The sequence below is a fragment of the Lissotriton vulgaris genome, chromosome 1_1, assembly GCF_964263255.1.
Source record: "Lissotriton vulgaris chromosome 1_1, aLisVul1.2, whole genome shotgun sequence".
NCBI classification, from domain to species: Eukaryota; Metazoa; Chordata; class Amphibia; order Caudata; family Salamandridae; genus Lissotriton; species Lissotriton vulgaris.
The window spans coordinates 1,369,934,793-1,369,954,721 of record NC_141685.1 but is presented as its reverse complement, the minus strand read 5'-3'; the positions used below and the strand labels follow the sequence as shown (position 1 = coordinate 1,369,954,721).

The 19,929-nt window shown below is 47.3% G+C and overlaps 2 non-coding genes across 2 annotated transcripts; both read left to right on the top strand.

Moving 5' to 3' along the window:
• The first annotated feature begins 4,179 nt into the window (after nucleotides 1-4,179).
• On the top strand, nucleotides 4,180-4,251 carry TRNAH-GUG (transfer RNA histidin (anticodon GUG)). Its single transcript has one exon. It is a non-coding gene; the product is annotated as a tRNA-His (tRNA).
• Nucleotides 4,252-5,750: 1,499 nt separating this feature from the next.
• Nucleotides 5,751-5,832, top strand: TRNAS-AGA (transfer RNA serine (anticodon AGA)). The gene has a single exon. It is a non-coding gene; the product is annotated as a tRNA-Ser (tRNA).
• Nucleotides 5,833-19,929: the final 14,097 nt, after the last annotated feature.

Sequence of the window (19,929 nt, the reverse complement as noted above, 5' to 3'; positions counted from 1 at the left end):
ATTTCAGAAGTTAACCTTTAGTATTTCTTCCATGTCAGTTTTATAAATAGGTGGCTTATTTTGGTGTCACTATTGCCATATCACATATTTATTATCGCTCCCCCTTTCATATCTTTGCTATAACTCTCGTCCTTCATTAGCGCTGGTGCAAACGCTTCAAATTATTATACCCTCCTCTCTCGGTCATACCTGTGCATGCACTTAAAACTTACTTTACCAATAAAAGAAGCAAATAGAGAAATAAAATAAAAGTGCTAGCTGGATTAGGCAAACACACTTCATAAAACTGCATTTTCTTTTCTATTCTCCCCCGTGTTACAAGCTTAACTGCTCCCTGTGTAATTTTTCTTAACCTGCTGTTCCTGGAAGAGAATTTCATCTACAAGCTCTTTCTGTGTTTTTTCCTAGTCTTTTCTTTCCCTTTTCTTAGATTTGTAACTGTTCCTTTACGTGCTCTATTTAGGCGCCAATAATCTCATTTGAGCTCCTTGTACCTGCTGCTGTTTTCTCCACACCTCATACTGCCTTTTCCCTCTTTCTCTCTTTCTCTGCGGTTGGTGGCTACTTTCCATAGCGTCTGATGCCCCAATGTTCCTTCGTCTTGTTGTCAGACGTGAATTTGAAAAGCAACAAAATTAACAAGCCTTTACCACTCACACATGGCAGAAGTTTATACTTTAACTCAATGAGCTAAGAAAAGTGTGTTGTGGGGCCCCTACGAGCCATGGTGCTTGCTTCATCATAATTAGGCATGCAGTCATTAGCCACAGCTCTGATTATGGGTCACTGAGGTCAGTTTCAATAATTCCTCAAAAACCTAACCATGCAGTCCCCCCTAACTGTGTAGTTATCTTGCTTTACTGCTGTTTGTGTGATTAGCTGGGAGGAGCTCACGGCAGCATCCTCCCAATAAAGGTGTAGATGGACCTTTCCTTAACTCTTTCTTGCTTCACATACAGATGGCTTGAGGAGGTACAGGGGAGATGCAGGTCTAATAAACAGAATAGAATATCTGCGCCAGGTGTGTTTCTCTGCATTGGTGTCCCATCACAGGCCCACTAGTGTATGTGTGATCTTTGACTCCTGCCAGTTCACAAGCAGGCGGCCAGGAAACGGTTTCCGCCTATCAACCACTGAGGAGATAAAGCCTTTGTATGAGGAATGAGGAAGCAATGAACACATTCAGCCTATCACAGGAGTAGCCCTGAGTGTTCCGAATTATAATTTCTTCATGTCACTGTACGTTATTGAGCCCAAGTAGCTCGCCGTGATCGTATAGTGGTTAGTACTCTGCGTTGTGGCCGCAGCAACCTCGGTTCGCATCCGAGTCACGGCATTGTGGTTGGCAATGTCACGGCAGTTGGGTTTTTCCTTTACAGAATTCCCAAATGTACCACTTGTTTTTGTAAAATGTCTATTAAAAACAGATCCTTTTCAATATTTAAACGATCTAACGACAAATTATTTAAACACACATGATTATAAGATGTAGGTATACTGTACTTACTGACATAAATTATCGTTCTTGAACATATTTGCGGTAAGGGGAGCGGAGCTCTCCCCCAGGCCAATCAGAATGCAGATGAATGCAGTTGCAGTTGAGTGACCTGTGCTGTGGCTGCCTACAGGGAATGCACATATGTAGCTGTCTCGCAGCCCAATCCAGACGTCAATTGAAGACAGGTTTTCATGCAAATAGAGCAGTAAGTGCATAGAAATGCTCACTCTCTAAAAATGGCATTTATACAATAGTAATATGAAATCAAACCTCACCAGTAGATAGGATTTATCAATAAATAAATAAAGCTTCTCCTCTCTGATATGGAATTACCCCCCAAAAAGTATAAGGGAATACCCAATGCTAACCTATGAGAGGGGCAGACCTCACAGTAGTGAAAAATGTAATAGACTGTTTGATACTACTAGGACATACAAACTACCACAGTACATGTCTTACCTTTTACTTACATAGCATGATGCCCCTAGGACTACCTAGGGCCTACCTTAGGGGTTACTGATATGTAATAAAATTGGAGTTTAAGGCTTGGCAAGTAGTTTTAAATGCCAAGTCGAAGTGGCAGTACACTGCAGCACAGGCACTGCAGTAGCAGGCTTGAGACAGGTTTGAAATGCTATTTCTTTGGGCGGCACAATCAGTCCCTGGGTATATGGTATACCACTTTACAAGGGGCTTTCAAGTAAATTAAATCTGTCAGTCAGGTATACTCCAATTATACACATGATTAGGGAAGAAGCACGTGCACTTCAGCACTGATTAGTAGCGATAAAGTGATCAGAGTAAGAAGGCCAACAAAAAGATACAGCAAAATGGGGAGGTGAAAAGCAATAAGGTGGGGTTGGGACCACCTTAAGAATGCAAGGTCTAACAAAAACGAACTAAGGATAACATGAGTAAAACATCAGGTTTCTCTACAGCATTTGTTGAGACAAGTGGGCCTTCTTTTATCTTCCATAAATGCAATCTTTCCCAGACCCCTTTATTATATAGCTCTTCAAGGAAAAAATATAAAGCACTTACAAAGGAGCCTCAAATACTCAAAGATGGTAGACTTCTGTAATATGGGCCATATACTAAAAGCAGCACGAAAACAGAGTGCAATAGGGTCCCAAAAACTTTAGTGACCCATGAGAGTATGCATGCAAGCCTATGGTATTCCAAACTAGAGATATACGCATGCAATTTTTGTTTTTAGGAGAGAATGTGCCTGCTGAAAAAAACATTATTTTTAAAAAGTGCATTGCAGAATATCAGGAATTTGCTGTGGTACACCTTGAAAACTTGCATACAGATTATTGTGGCCGAGTGGTTAAGGCGATGGACTAGAAATCCATTGGGGTCTCCCCGCGCAGGTTCGAATCCTGCCGACAACGAGAATCTTTTTAACATCGGCTACAATTTCAGAAGTTAACCTTTAGTATTTCTTCCATGTCAGTTTTATAAATAGGTGGCTTATTTTGGTGTCACTATTGCCATATCACATATTTATTATCGCTCCCCCTTTCATATCTTTGCTATAACTCTCGTCCTTCATTAGCGCTGGTGCAAACGTTTCAAATTATTATACCCTCCTCTCTCGGTCATACCTGTGCATGCACTTGAAATTTACTTTACCAATAAAAGAAGCAAATAGAGAAATAAAATAAAAGTGCTAGCTGGATTAGGCAAACACACTTCATAAAACTGCATTTTCTTTTCTATTCTCCCCCGTGTTACAAGCTTAACTGCTCCCTGTGTAATTTCTCTTAACCTGCTGTTCCTGGAAGAGAATTTCATCTACTAGCTCTTTCTGTGTTTTTTCCTAGTCTTTTCTTTCCCTTTTCTTAGATTTGTAACTGTTCCTTTACGTGCTCTATTAGGCGCCATTAATCTCATTTGAGCTCCTTGTACCTGCTGCTGTTTTCTCCACACCTCATACTGCCTTTTCCCTCTTTCTCTCTTTCTCTGCGGTTGGTGGCTACTTTCCAAAGCGTCTGATGCCCCAATGTTCCTTCGTCTTGTTGTCAGACGTGAATTTGAAAAGCAACAAAATTTACAAGCCTTTACCACTCACACATGGCAGAAGTTTATACTTTAATTCAATGAGCTAAGAAAAGTGTGTTGTGGGGCCCCTACGAGCCATGGTGCTTGCTTCATCATAATTAGGCATGCAGTCATTAGCCACAGCTCTGATTATGGGTCACTGAGGTCAGTTTCAATAATGCCTCAAAAACCTAACCATGCAGTCCCCCCTAACTGTGTAGTTATCTTGCTTTACTGCTGTTTGTGTGATTAGCTGGGAGGAGCTCACGGCAGCATCCTCCCAATAAAAGTGTAGATGGACCGTTCCTTAACTCTTTCTTGCTTCACATACAGATGGCTTGAGGAGGTACAGGGGAGATGCAGGTCTAATAAACAGAATAGAATATCTGCGCCAGGTGTGTTTCACTGCATTGGTGTCCCATCACAGGCCCACCAGTGTATGTGTGATCTTTGACTCCTGCCAGTTCACAAGCAGGCGGCCAAGAAACGGTTTCAGCCTATCAACCACTGAGGAGATAAAGCCTTTGTATAAGGAATGAGGAAGCAATGAACACATTCAGCCTATCACAGGAGTAGCCCTGAGTGTTCCGAATTATAATTTCTTCATGTCACTGTACATTATTGAGCCCAAGTAGCTCGCCGTGATCGTATAGTGGTTTGTACTCTGCGTTGTGGCCGCAGCAACCTCGGTTCGAATCCGAGTCACGGCATTGTGGTTGGCAATGTCACGACAGTTGGGTTTTTCCTTTACAGAATTCCCAAATGTACCAGTTGTTTTTGTAAAATGTCTATTAAAAACAGATCCTTTTCAATATTTAAACAATCTAACGACAAATTATTTAAACACACATGATTATAAGATGTAGGTATACTGTACTTACTGACATAAATTATCGTTCTTGAACATATTTGCGGTAAGGGGAGCGGAGCTCTCCCCCAGGCCAATCAGAATGCAGATGAATGCAGTTGCAGTTGAGTGACCTGTGTTGTGGCTGTCTACAGGGAATGCACATATGTAGCTGTCTCGCAGCCCAATCCAGACGTCAATTGAAGACAGGTTTCAATGCAAATAGAGCAGTAAGTGCAGAGAAATGCTCACTCTCTAAAAATGGCATTTATACAATAGTAAGATTAAATCCAACCTCACCAGTAGATAGGATTTATCAATAAATAAATAAAGCTTCTCCTCTCTGATATGGAATTACCCCCCAAAAAGTATAAGGGAATACCCAATGCTAACCTATGAGAGGGGCATACCTCACAGTAGTGAAAAATGTAATAGACTGTTTGATACTACTAAGACATACAAACTACCACAGGACATGTCTTACCTTTTACTTACATTGCATGATGCCCCTAGGACTACCTAGGGCCTACCTTAGGGGTTACTGATATGTAATAAAATTGGAGTTTAAGGCTTGGCAAGTAGTTTTAAATGCCAAGTCGTAGTGGCAGTACACTGCAGCACAGGCACTGCAGTAGCAGGCTTGAGACAGGTTTGAAATGCTATTTCTTTGGGCGGCACAATCAGTCCCTGGGTATATGGTATACCACTTTACAAGGGGCTTTCAAGTAAATTAAATCTGTCAGTCAGGTATACTCCAATTATACACATGATTAGGGACGAAGCACGTGCACTTCAGCACTGATTAGTAGCGATAAAGTGATCAGAGTCCTAAGGCCAACAAAAAGATACAGCAAAATGCGGAGGTAAAAAGCAATAAGGTGGGGTTAGGACCACCTTAAGAATGCAAGGTCTAACAAAAACGAACTAAAGATAACATGAGTAAAACATCAGGTTTCTCTACAGCATTTGGTGAGACAAGTGGGCCTTCTTTTATCTTCCATAAATGCAATCTTTCCCGGACCCCTTTATTATATAGCTCTTCAAGGAAAAAATATAAAGCACTTACAAAGGAGCCTCAAATACTCAAAGATGGTAGACTTCTGTAATATGGGCCATATACTAAAAGCAGCACGAAAACAAAGTGCAATAGGGTCCAAAAAACTTGAGTGACCCATGGGAGTATGCATGCAAGTCTATGGTTTTACAAACTAGATATATACGCATGCAATTTTTGTTTTTAGGAGAGAATGTGCCTGCTGAAAAAAACATTATTTTTAAAAAGTGCATTGCAGAATATCAGGAATTTGCTGTGGGACACCTTGAAAACTTGCATACAGATTATGTGCTCATGCCTTACTGTCAGTTGTTGTGGCCGAGTGGTTAAGGCGATGGACTAGAAATCCATTGGGGTCTCCCCGCGCAGGTTAGAATCCTGCCGACAACGAGAATCTTTTTAACATCGGCTACAATTTCAGAAGTTAACCTTTAGTATTTCTTCCATGTCAGTTTTATAAATAGGTGGCTTATTTTGGTGTCACTATTGCCATATCACATATTTATTATCGCTCCCCCTTTCATATCTTTGCTATAACTCTCGTCCTTCATTAGCGCTGGTGCAAACGCTTCAAATTATTATACCCTGGCTCTCTCGGTCATACCTGTGCATGCACTTGAAACTTACTTTACCAATAAAAGAAGCAAATAGAGAAATAAAATAAAAGTGCTAGCTGGATTAGGCAAACACACTTCATAAAACTGCATTTTCTTTTCTATTCTCCCCCGTGTTACAAGCTTAACTGCTCCCTGTGTAATTTCTCTTAACCTGCTGTTCCTGGAAGAGAATTTCTTCTACAAGCTCTTTCTGTGTTTTTTCCTAGTCTTTTCTTTCCCTTTTCTTAGATTTGTAACTGTTCCTTTACGTGCTCTATTTAGGCGCCATTAATCTCATTTGAGCTCCTTGTACCTGCTGCTGTTTTCTCCACACCTCATACTGTCTTTTCCCTCTTTCTCTCTTTCTCTGCGGTTGGTGGCTACTTTCCAAAGCGTCTGATGCCCCAATGTTCCTTCGTCTTGTTGTCAGACGTGAATTTGAAAAGCAACAAAATTAACAAGCCTTTACCACTCACACATGGCAGAAGTTTATACTTTAATTCAATGAGCTAAGAAAAGTGTGTTGTGGGGCCCCTGTGAGAAGGTGGCCTGATATGCAGTGCTCACTATTCTAGTGAACACTATGTATCAGTCCAGCAACCCTTATTGATGATTGGTTGTAAGTCAACCTTATAGACCAGCTATCCTAGTAGCGTGGATACTAGCAGTCTAAGGCTAAAGACTCGAGAGGGCGTGTTAAGCCAGCTGTTATACCACACATATACCCCTTGAACACCAAGTGAAAGGACACCACACAAGTGTTATGAAAATAAACAGTTATTTATTAAGAATCACAACAGCCCTGTACTCTTTATGAGGACAGGGTACTAAGCACAAACCAAAACTCTTACAAAAATACTTAAGTTAGCACAGTATATACAAATGCCCGAGGGGCACAGAAAACCATATACTTGAAAAGTGGAATGCGAAATTACTAGCAGGTAAGTACAGTACTAATAGGCTTTGGAATCGCTAGGACTTGACTATAGAATCGTTAGATTACTTCTGGGAGACCCAGGGGACTCGGGTGCAGTGTGTGCACTCTCACGCGAGATGCGGGACAAAGTCTATGGTAGCTAGAAATTGCAAAGTTAGTGTTCTCGGGCGAACCCGACCTGGTAGGGAGAAAACGAAAGTAGATTCTGACCCTTGGATAGTGAGGCTATGCTGGGGCACCGAAATGCCGAAGTTACCTAGCCCAGGGGCTGCAGCTGCATAGGACTCAAAAGACGTCGGGAATCCTCGTTGTCGGACCAGGAGCCTGGAAGAAAGAAGTTGCTGGCAGGCGACCAGTGAAGAAAGTTCGGTGGATCCAAGCCTGGATCGATGGAAGATGACACCTGAAAGCAGAGGGGACCAAGTTCGAGACTACTAGCCAGTAGTCAGTGGGCACCAGGAGGGCACCGGATGGTAGCCGCCTCGATTAGGTGAGTGGGTGACGCTGTGCTCGAAGATCTCACGGACCAGGAGGCGTTGTCGGCGACCAGGAAGGAGGATCGAGCTGTCCCACGAAGATAGAAGCTGTCGGCGTCGCTGGACCCAGGGTTGGGCAACAAAGCCTTGGCAAGTTCAAGCCCACGCGGTGGACCTAAAATGGCGTATGGAGTGGACCAGGAGGGTCCGGGGTGCCTCTCTTCAAGAAGGAAGCAAGGGCCAGTCTGGAGCAACCAGACCAGCAGCAGTGATGTCGTCGGGCGTCGTTCAGAAGGCCACAAGCCAGCCGGCTAGTAGCCAAACAACGCGGTGCACAGCAAACAGCAGAAGGGCCCCACGCAGATCGTGGAGATGCAGGGAGGCTGACCTTGGGTGCTGGAGCTGCGCAGGGTCGGGGCTTCTCGGACCCCAAAGCACTCACCAGTGGAGGACACGGTGGGCTTGTTGTAAAGATGTCGTGCAGTCTTGGCGATCGTCGGTCCCTCGAGGTCTCGTCGCACTCACGGTTCTCAGCTTTGCTGTAGAGGTGAGTAGAGGTCAGAGGTGCCAGGGAAGCCGGGTCTCGTCGAGCTGGGTCGTCGGATTCGTGATGAAGGACTTGCAGCAGACCGCAGTGCTCTTTAGGATGGTGCCTGCGGATGCAGGGTGACTACTCCTTAGCCACAAGGGAGAATCTTGATGAAGAAATCTTGAAGTCCTTTCGCAGAAAGTTGTGTCTTGATTCCAAAGATGATCTAATTTGAACAGGGGGCCCGCTCCCATCTTTATACTAGAAAAGGGGGCTGACCCGGTGACTAGGTCCTGCCTATGGGTGGGACTAGGAGGGGGGTGGTTACACCCCTCTCCCCTGCCGGACTTCCCCAGGCCAGGGGCTGGTGTGCCCCTGGAACTGGTTCTGACTGGCCTATGCGTAGTGAGCACCGGGGTGCCACTCAGCAGTCACCTTCCTGAAAAGCCCTGCCTACCCAGGATACACAAAACCCTGTCTGGGATGGTGCTAGCACCGCCCCGGACAGGAAACCCTTTGTCCAAGCCTCCCTCGCTGGAAGGACTCCCAGCAGCTGGAGGTCAGACTCGTGTCTGTGGTGGCAGCATCCATTTTGTGGAGCTGAGGCTTTAGTTAACTTTAACCGGGGTTCACAGTTACATACGTGTCGTGTCCCTCTAGAAGGGTGGAATGCTAACCCCGTCGCCAGAATTGGCGAGGGGTTAGTATTCCAATTCGTATGACACCTTACTCGACATGTTTTGATAAAGCAATACCAAAGTTGGCATTTAACCGCGAGGATTATAATGCACTTAAGAGTATATGGTATACGATATCATGGAACAGCTATTAGGACTTGGTTCCGCAAGCTGCAGACGGGCTCAGCTCATGCCAGAGCACCATCTCACACGATTCCAAGCACTCTGCCTTCAGGATTGTCAAGGCCTGCCATAGGAGTGACTGATAGGAATCTGTGTGTCCATTTTAGGGTTAGGTATAGGTATACTACACCTACAGCAAAGGGTGATTACACGACTTTGCCCCAGCTGTCATGCAGCCAGTTGTGTCAAATTTAGGAGGCCAGCCAGGGGTGGCATAATACATGCTGCAGCCCCTGGCAGCCCTGGGTACACCTATGCCCTGAGTTACAGGGTCTGATAAGGTGGCCCAGTACCAATTGGAAATGTACCTAGGGTACATGGAATCCATTTTAAAGAGAGAGCAGTAGGCCTGGGGTCCCGATTGGCAGGGTCCCAGGTCGACTATGTCCAAAACCAGCTAAAACACAGGGCAAAAAGTTGGGGGCAACCATAGTCAGGATGTACCTTCCTACACAACCCCCCCCAAATGAAAGGAGATAAGGCTATCCTTGTCCAGGTAAGCCTCTATTACCTAAGTGGCCATATAAGGAAGGACCAGCTCTGGCTTGGTTTCCCCCTGTGTCATGGTCCACTAGGCAACCCCTCACCCTAAGGGTATCTGAGGGTCTCCACCATAGGGAATCTCTGCCTTTGGTGTGTCTTGGGAAAGAAGAAGGCTGATGCTGGGATGGAGTACTGAAGTGAGGCTCCTCTACCTTTGGGCTCAACTTCCTCCAATCACCATTCATCATGTGTGCCTTTCTTTCTTTAGCTGAGATGCACTGAGCTCTCAGGGTCAGCCTCTGGCTACCTAAAGCTGGAGGCTGAGTCCCTCTGTTTGGCTTACTGGAGGGACAGGTCAGGTCTGGGGTTTTTAGGCCCCATGTTTGGCTGTGCCCAACAGTGTCCAGCTGTGGGAGTTCCCTAACTACTTTTAAGGGGGATCCCTCAGGAGTCTGTTCTATTTTCACTTGGCTAGGTTTACCAGCTTCAGTGATCCTAATCTGCTGATTAAGGGGTTCTTTTGGACAGGGGGCCCTTTGGGGTCCACCACTGTCCTCCCTGATCTCTTCAGCCCTGGGCTGACTGAGGCAGGGTAGAGAGGGGCAGGTTACCTGCTCCAGACTGGGTCCCACCTGGGAAGGGTCCACTGCCATCAGGGGCTCTGCCAGGCTAGGCCTGACTACCTCTGGGGCAGTTCCTTCAACAGGGGTAGAGTCAGTTCCCTGAGGAGGCTGGCTCTCACCTAGTGTCTGGGAGGGGGAAGACTCTTCTTCCTCCTCAATGCTCTCTGTTTGAGTGGAGTGATCCATTGTTTCAGGCTTCACAACCTCACTATCTGTTTGAGTGGAGGCTGAGACCATTTCAACCTTGCCAACCTTTTCAGGAGGGCACTCAGTTTGTGTTTGGGCTGTGACTGTCACAGTCCTCCTATCCTGCTCTGGAAAGTCTGTCTGAGCCTGGGCAGTGGCTACCACTGCCCTTCCAACCTTTCCAGGGAGGAATGGTGCTTGGACTGGGGCTGTAGCTATTACTGCCCCACTAACCTGTCTGGATAGGCCTATCATTCTGGAGTGAGTTTCTTGTTCCACCTCAGCCCATGCTGAGAGTTCCAGGTCATTTCCCAGTAAGCAAACTACAGGTAGGTTATCTGTCACTGCCACTCTCATGGGCCCTGTGACATTACCCCAGCTGAGCTTGACTACTGCCATGGGATGCCTTCTCTTCACTCCATGAATGTCTGTCACCTGATAAGTAAAACCAGGGGTCAGTTGAGCAGAGGGGACCAGATGGCCACTCACCATGGTGAGGCTGGCCCCTGTGTCTCTGAATGCTTCAACTTTCTGACCATTCAATAAAACTTCTTGTCTATACTTTCCCAAAATGTGGGGTCCAGTAGTGAAGTTGGCAAACCCCATGCCAGTCTCACAGACAAGAGTGTGGTCAGGGAACCTGGCTAGGCCATAGTCCTCCTGATTGCCCAAAGTAATGCCCACCACATTCTTGGGGGCACTCCCACCACCTGGGGGATTACCACTAGTGGTAACAGGAGGTTTAGGAGTATTACCTGAGGGTATATTTCCCTTATTACCATTTTTAGGGCAACTGGCATCACTTTTGTAATGACCCACCTGTTTACAGGTATGGCAATAAGGTTTCTTCTGTTCTGAAGGAGTGTTCTGGGACCCACCACCCTTGTTGGAGTTTTGGGGCCCTTGGGAAGTCTTCTCTGTGGATTTATCCCCACCCTTCTCTTGAGGCTTGGTTGATTCCTTTTTCTGGTCACCACCCTGGTTTTTAGGCCTAACCCTGGTTCTGACCCATTTGTCTGCCCTCTTACCCAATTCCTGTGGAGAGGTCAACTCAGAGTCTACCAGGTGCTGATGTAATAACTGGTTCTGACAATTATTTAAGATTTGCTCCCTCATAATTAGATTATACAATCCTTTAAAATCAGTAACCTTACTACCCAGTAGCCAGCCTTCAAAAGCCTTAGTGGCACAATCAACAAAGTCAGTCCAATCTTGAGACTGAGTTTTCTGGGTGTCTCTGAACAGCATCCTGTATTGTTCAGTGGTTAAACCAAACCCATCAACCAGTGTATTCTTCAAGATTTTGTAATTGTTAGCATCCTCCACCCTTGTGGTGAGGAGCTTATCTCTACCTTTACCATCAAAGGAGAGCCACAAGATAGCTGCCCACTGACTTTGGGGAACACCCTGCACAGTGCAGGCTCTCTCCAAAGCAGTAATCCATTTGTGGATGTCATCCCCTTCTTTAAAGGGGGGCACTATCTTATTCAGGTGCTTTGTATCAAAACTCCTTTCCCTATTGCTAGATTTATTGCTGCCACCAGTGGGCTGTAGCCCACATAATTCTTGCTCTCTAGCAAGGGCAAGTCTCTCTTTGGCCAGGGCAAGTTCTTCCCTTTCAATCCTCAGTTTGATTGCCCTTTCTTCAGCTTCATACACTCTCCTCTTAGGGGAAGACATCCCTCTGTGAGAAGAGTTGAGAGAGCCATTGGTTCGAAAGGATCTGTTAGAGCCTCTTGATAGAGACCTAACTCGTCCATTCCCAATGTTAAGCTGACCTGAGAGTGGGCCCAGGGGTCCCCTAGTACCAAGCTCATGTCTGCTTAAGTTAGACCTGGTTAGTCTACTGACTTCTACCTGTCCCTTATCTGCCTCATCCCCTGACAACTGGTCCTCATCCTCATCCTCAGCATCATCTGCTTCCTGGAGGGGATGTGCCTGGCTATCAAAGGGTCCCTGTAAGGAGGGCAAACTTCCTTCTGGATTAGAAGGGTCTGGGTTACCAGCCCTACTGGCATCATAAGCCTCTAAGAGACCAACCAGAAAGGAAGTGGTGGGGTTAGACCCCTGTTTTAGTTTCCTGAGGGACACTTAACTGATTGGCCAGGAACAGGGACGGACTGCTGTTTGTTTTACAGCGCTTTCACCAGGAGCCTGCTTCTTCGTTGCTGCTACCGGAACCCGCTTCGCGGGTCCCGCGTCGCCCTAGGACCTGGGCTAAAAACTACCTTGCTGTGGATCGGGACCGAGGGCTGCGAGCGACGGGGTGTGTACTCCGTTTCCCAGGAGCCCAAGGGAAACCCCGCGCCCGTGTCACCTGGGCTGCTCTCCCTCATCGTCCCGCCCCCTGCCTTGGGTCGAGATAAAGTGCCCCGCTTGGTCTTAGAACGCGGGACACTTAACTGATTGGCCAGGAACAGGGACGGACTGCTGTTTGTTTTACAGCGCTTTCACCAGGAGCCTGCTTCTTCGTTGCTGCTAGCGGAACCCGCTTCGCGGGTCCCGCGTCGCCCTAGGACCTGGGCTAAAGACTACCTTGCTGCGGATCGGGACCGAGGGCTGCGAGCGACGGGGTGTGGACTCCGTTTCCCAGGAGCCCAAGGGAAACCCCGCGCCCGTGTCACCTGGGCTGCTCTCCCTCATCGTCCCGCCCCCTGCCTTGGGTCGAGATAAAGTGCCCCGCTTGGTCTTAGAACGCGGGACACTTAACTGATTGGCCAGGAACAGGGACGGACTGCTGTTTGTTTTACAGCGCTTTCACCAGGAGCCTGCTTCTTCGTTGCTGCTAGCGGAACCCGCTTCGCGGGTCCCGCGTCGCCCTAGGACCTGGGCTAAAGACTACCTTGCTGCGGATCGGGACTGAGGGCTGCGAGCGACGGGGTGTGGACTCCGTTTCCCAGGAGCCCAAGGGAAACCCCGCGCCCGTGTCACCTGGGCTGCTCTCCCTCATCGTCCCGCCCCCTGCCTTGGGTCGAGATAAAGTGCCCCGCTTGGTCTTAGAACGCGGGACACTTAACTGATTGGCCAGGAACAGGGACGGACTGCTGTTTGTTTTACAGCGCTTTCACCAGGAGCCTGCTTCTTCGTTGCTGCTAGCGGAACCCGCTTCGCGGGTCCCGCGTCGCCCTAGGACCTGGGCTAAAGACTACCTTGCTGCGGATCGGGACCAAGGGCTGCGAGCGACGGGGTGTGGACTCCGTTTCCCAGGAGCCCAAGGGAAACCCCGCGCCCGTGTCACCTGGGCTGCTCTCCCTCATCGTCCCGCCCCCTTACCTAATTGGAGGAAGCGCCCAATAATAACTGTAGAGCCCTGCTGCGCGGGAGCGCACGGGAGCGCTCGGGGCTAAGCCCGGGCAAAGGGCGGGCCCTCTAAGGCCCTCGTAGGCCAGAGCAGGCCGGGCTGGGCCCATTCTCTAAAACCCACTCCGTAGGCTTGTGTTACAGGTTAGTTAATGGCTACCCTACCAGATGGGGGGTCACCTGGGAAGAAGGGCAAACTTCGCAACGGGTCACTAGTCAATTACTTTCCCAAGGTACTGTCAGAGGGGGAGAAGGAATTGATCATGGCTGAACGCAGGGCTGAGCGGAGGCGTTCAATCGAAAGCTTGAAAAACAGATCCTTTACTGACTCTGCGTCTGTATCCTTGTTCACCGAGGGGGACTTAATTGACCTTGGGAGGGAAACCGTTAGTCAAGAAGGCTTCCCACTTTTACTGCGTGACTGCACATCTTCGCCTGGTATGCCCCTTGATCCTATTGTGATTGACCCCCCAACCCAGATCCCATGTCACCCTGCTGCTCCCCCGAAGCTTAAATCCTTGAAATCCAAGCAACTAGTGGTTGCACAGATACATGGTCCACCACCAAATAAAAAAAGGAGGAAACTAAGGGCGAGACAAGGCAAAGTTAAAATTTCCCATCTAGACTTTGGCAAAGGCCCTAAATTATCTTCACCGCAGGTAAGGGCTACCATGGAAGTTGCAACTACTTTAACACCCGAGGCATCACCAATGGTGGCTACTCCGCTTGTTGAGGTCCCCAATATAGCAGTTTTAGTTAACAGCCAGGGGCCCTTAGTTTCAGTTTCAAACTCATCGACTCCTCCTCCACCTGTAGGGGATTTTGAACTTTTACTGAGGTCTCTGTTACTACCTGTGATTGAGAGTCTTAGGAAAGTCGAAAATAGATTGACCTTAGTAGAGGCTGCCTTAAATAGTATGGCCACGGTGACCAGGGCTCAGGGGAGTGGGGGAACACAACCAACACCTTGTACTGGGGTCTCTTCTAGCGAGACTGTAAAACCCCCAGTAGCTACCCCCTCTGCTCTACTCCAGCCGTCTAAACAGTCGTCTCAGCAGCAGGGAAAGGCGGCGCCTGCTATACATAAAGAAAATCCTACAATGAACCCGATCATTTCTGTAGCTGGGTCAGAAGGTGGCCCACAAAGGCCAATGACAAAGGCTCCCCCAGTAAACAGTAGCGAGAGACAGGGGGAAGGGGGACGCACCAGAGGTCCTTTTACTAGGGTACCTCAAGTGGAAATTCCACCTCAGGCGGTGCCCTATGTAGTAGTCATGACCGGGGTTCCTCCATTAGCAGACAATAAGAAGGAAGGTTATGGCCAATTGAAAAATAAAATAATTCATTGGTTGAGGACATTCAGGCCTATAGCCCCAAATGTGGATGGAGATATTGTACATGTTAGAAGGATCCCGTGGTTGGGTAACACTAGGAAAGATATTGACGGGGATCTAGTGGTGGTCAATTTTAGAGTGCAGTGGACTACATTTTAAACTGGCCATATGCAGGAGGAGGAAACTCTATTACACCTAGGCCCTTAACCTACTTTTACCCGAGGCCGGTTCTTTACCCCCCAAAACATAGGGAAGAGCCTTATGCCCTATGGCCCAAGCAGTTTGGTTACAATAGTACTCACCAGGTATTTGGCCAGCATCAGCTTTACCCTAATGGTCAGTCTGGTTGGTTTACGGTTCCACAGAGACATCACCCTAGCCACAATGGTGCAATGGAGCATCTTAGACCCTTCACCCCCTTAGATACTTTCAATAGGTTCTCACAGCTTAGTGGCATGGAGGACTGCGATTGATGCTTACAGCCTATGGAGGAGGGAGGCGGTAGACATGGAGTGGATCCCCAGCAAGGAGGAATTAATTGTGACAATTCCCAGGAGGTAACCATGTACGACTCTAATGTCATCCACTCGAATATGCCTCATTTTGATGCCCCGGATATGTCTATTGTTGTTGATTGTTCTGAACCCGACAGGCAATTTTGTTGTGTGAGTAACAGCCACCAATCTAGAGGTGTGGGAATGGAGCCGGGGGGGGGTGATCACGGCTGGGCACTCTCTAGTGCACAAGGGTTCTAGGGTAATAAACCTGATTTCCTGGAATGTAGCCGGGCTAAAAAGGAAGTTAGACATTCCTGAATGGCATGAATTCATCGAGAAGTTCGATGTCTGCCTGTTTCAAGAAACCTGGTGCTTGATACCAATTGATAAATCTGGCTACACTACCTTCTTTTCCCCAGCGATAAGTAGAGGGAAAGGTAGACCAGCAGGAGGTCTTTTAGTCTGGATAAGAACTGACCTAGATTGGGACATGGCCTCTAATGACACACAGTGTAATGATTTAATGCACCTTTCTTCCAGGGGTCATATCGAGGGGATTAGACTTGAACTTTTTAATGTGTATGCCAGAGGGGCTGCGGGGGACAATACTTCGGCAACCATATCGAGCCTAGATTCTGCTCTAGCTAATTGCCCTCCCTCAGCCAGAATTATGGTGGGTGGCGATTTTAATTGCACGTTCGAACCCCTTCTTGGTGATGATCTACTAGGTACAGAAGAGGAAGACTCCAGGTGGTCTATCCCCCCCTTGACGGTACCCCCCATCCGGAAATGGTCTGCTAGGGCAATACAACTGAACGCCCTCACTAGGGAGCACAAATTAAGAGCCCTTAATGGCAGGACCCGGTCTGATACATTAGGTGCAATGACTTTTAACAGGCTATCGGCCCCGTCCAGAATTGATTATATTTTAATGAGTGTTAGTATGTGGATGGACCTTATTGATATGGAGGTGGTACCCACCCAGGACAGCGACCATAATCCGCTTTGCTGCAAGTTTAAATGGGGCAAAAGTAAAGAGAAAGGGATGAGTGTACCGTTGAAACTAACCAAAGAGATCATCCCCTATGAAAACAATCGTAGATTGAAGTGGGACAAGGCTCAGTTAAATGCAGATCAACTAGAGACCATCAAATTTACCATCGAAGCCCTGTACAGGGACTTGGAAGTAATGGATCGGGTGGTTGCTAGCCCTCCGTGCCTTTCTTTACAACTAGATTCTGCATATAAAGGCGTGATAGATCAAGTGAGTCTTTATTTCACCTCTAAAGGAAAATCCCCCAGATCAAATAGGACTCCCCCCATATCCAGCAACCCATGGTACTCATCGGACTGCAGGGGGAAGAGGAAAAGTCTGTCAGTTGCCTTGCTCTCAAGGAATCCTACTTTGGTTAGAGCGGCCAGGAGGGAGTACTTGAGAGCAATTGCTCTGGCAAAGCGCGAGTGGGAGGAGGAGTACTGGAGGGAAATAACAGACGCCGTCAGCAGGAGGGACTCGACGTTATTCTGGGATTTAATCAATAGAGCTAGGCAGGGTAAATCCCAGCCCTTAGCAACCCATATAACCAGCCTGCAATGGTTCAATCACTTCTCATCTCTGTATGGCGGCAGTGAAGATACATCTGGCCCTTTGGTTGCTTGTGGGGAGGGAAGGGATCCTGACGGGGAGACAGAGTGCTTATTTATGGCCTCCGAAGTAGTGGCAGCAATTAAACATTTGACGCCCAAAAAGGCAGCTGGGCCGGATGGGATCCCTGGGGACCTCTTGATTGCTGAACCCCTAGCCTGGGCAAATTTAATAGCCACCATAATGAATTTGTTAGTAAAGGGACACCCCGTGCCAGATTCATGGAAGGGTGCCGAGGTGGTCACAGTGTACAAGAAGGGGGCAAGAGATGACCCTGCCAACTACAGACCGATTAGTCTGATAGACATAATCCAGAAAGTGGTTGGCAGGGTCATTATCGCCAGGGTGGGCGACTGGATGGAGGAGGAAGGCATTCTCTCTCATCTGCAGGCCGGATTTCGCCAAAGGGTGGGCACGATGGACCAGGTCTTTCGGCTGTTTGGGATCTATTGGAAGGCAGTTACCATCAAGAAGGGGAGCCTATATATGGCCTTCATAGATCTCAAGACGGCCTTCGACCTGGTCCCCCGTGCTAAACTTTGGGAGATTCTGGAAAGTTTGGGCTTCCCTGGCTCACTCTTAAGATTAATTGTAAGACTCCACGAGGGGACATACGCTAGGATCAGATGGGGTACACAGGGCCAACTGACAGATAGGGTACCTGTGAGGAGTGGAGTCCGTCAAGGGTGTGTCATGGCTCCGACTCTCTTCTCCTTGTTTGTGAATGGAGTGGTGGACCATCTGAGAGGAGAAGAGACGGATGCCCCAACCCTGGCGGGGGAAAAGATCCAGACCCTGCTCTTTGCTGATGATACCTTACTGATAGCTAAATCCCCGATAGGCCTGCACAAACTCCTGCAGCGTTTCTCCTCCTTTTGTACAGAGAGAGGCCTAACCATCAACACCACTAAAACCAAATTGATGGCCTTTTCTCCCGCCAAAAATTTTAAAAACAATTTTTTGCTTAACGGGACTCCCTTGGAGTTGGTCGAGGCATTCGACTATTTAGGGGTTCGGCTAAATAGCTGAATGTCCTGGAAGGATCACTTAGCGAAAATGCTATTGGGCCACAAAAGAGTGTCGGGGGTGATCCTACGAGAGTACCGGGCATCAATTAGCAAACCAGTGTCCCCGGTAATGGCCATCTACGATGGCCAGATACTCCCGGCTGCATTGTACGGCTCCGAATTATGGGGGTTCGACAATGTAAATGAGCTAACCTTAGCAGAAAATACGTTTTTGAGAGATGTGGTGGCACTCCCTGTTTCCACCCCGCTTATCCCCCTGCGGTTAGACCTTGGAAGACGTGCCCTAAAGGATATAGTGAGGCTGCGACCATTGCTTTTTTGGGTCCGCCTGAGAAGGACTAAGGAGTTGGCCAAATATGCTGAAGTACTGGACGAGCTAATTTTACTCGACTCTGGGTGTAAAATAGGCTGGTTGAAAAATTTGAGGCTATTGGTCTCCCAATTGGGTTTGAGAGATATTTGAGTCCCAAGCGCCCCCGCCCAAAATGGTAATCAAGAAATTATATTGGGATTGGGTTCAGGCTGAAGCTTCACGTGGTATATCAGGGGGTTCACTTACGGAGTCTTTTCTGGAGTGTAAGAGTGTAAGGAAACTTGAACCCTTCCTTGACTTGATAACCAAGCCTCTAGACAGGGCCCTCTTTTTAAAATTAAGGTACGGTACCCTCCCTGTACGCGAATTTACTTCAAAATGGTCCAACCAGGGCGGCTCCTTGCAATCTTGCCCTGGCTGTGCGGCCCCTAAAGAGTCCGTGGCCCATCTTCTTTTTGCCTGCCCCGCGTATAAAGTGGCGCGGAAAAACTGGTTGAAACCAGTATGTAAAGGTTTGGGGTTGAGGTGCCATCGCTCGGCCTTACGAGTGATTACATCGGATCTATCATCTACCCCATTGATATGCGGGGTGGCAAAGTTTTTAGGTAGTGCCTGGATTATTAGATCAAGATCTCTGGGAATGATTGCAAGGCCTCTACCTACCTAGAGTGGAGTTGTTGAAGCTGCTAATTTTGAGTGCCTGGAGTATTTTTTGTCTGTGGTTTTTAATTATGTCAGTGCTCAGTTGTATTTTAAGTATGGTCAACCCTTGTTGTTGCTAGTATAATTTGATGAAATGTATTTTAAAATGTATATTGTTGTCTTTTATGGTGATCAATTTACCGAATAAAGATTTATACGTTTCCTGAGAGTACACACTTGTCTCATCTCATGGAAGCTAAGAGCAGCATATTTTGAAGTAAGGACCTGTGGAGGGTCCACTGACACAAGGGGATACTCAGAGTTTCCTCCTTTGTCTGACATGCTGATTCTAGTGTGGTGTAAGTGATGCACCTACCTACACTATGTGTTTGCCTACTGATCCCTTGCTAAGAGTTGCAGCCAAGGTGTGCTAAGCCTTGAGGAGCTACAACAGCTGGTTCAGTAGAACTCAGAGTATTCTAAGCTTAGTTATATGTACTAACAGTACTTATGTGATCTTTCAACAAGATATTCTTAGGATACGTGTGGCAAAACAACAGCAAGCTCAAATCCCACCGCTGCCACCAATGTGAGAAGGTGGCCTGATATGCAGTGCTCACTATTCTAGTGAACACTATGTATCAGTCCAGCAACCCTTATTGATGATTGGTTGTAAGTCAACCTTATAGACCAGCTATCCTAGTAGCGTGGATACGAGCAGTCTAAGGCTAAAGACTCGAGAGGGCGTGTTAAGCCAGCTGTTATACCACACATATACCCCTTGAACACCAAGTGAAAGGACACCACACAAGTGTTATGAAAATAAACAGTTATTTATTAAGAATCACAACAGCCCTGTACTCTTTATGAGGACAGGGTACTAAGCACAAACCAAAACTCTTACAAAAATACTTAAGTTAGCACAGTATATACAAATGCCCGAGGGGCACGGAAAACCATATACTTGAAAAGTGGAATGCGAAATTACTAGCAGGTAAGTACAGTACTAATAGGCTTTGGAATCGCTAGGACTTGACT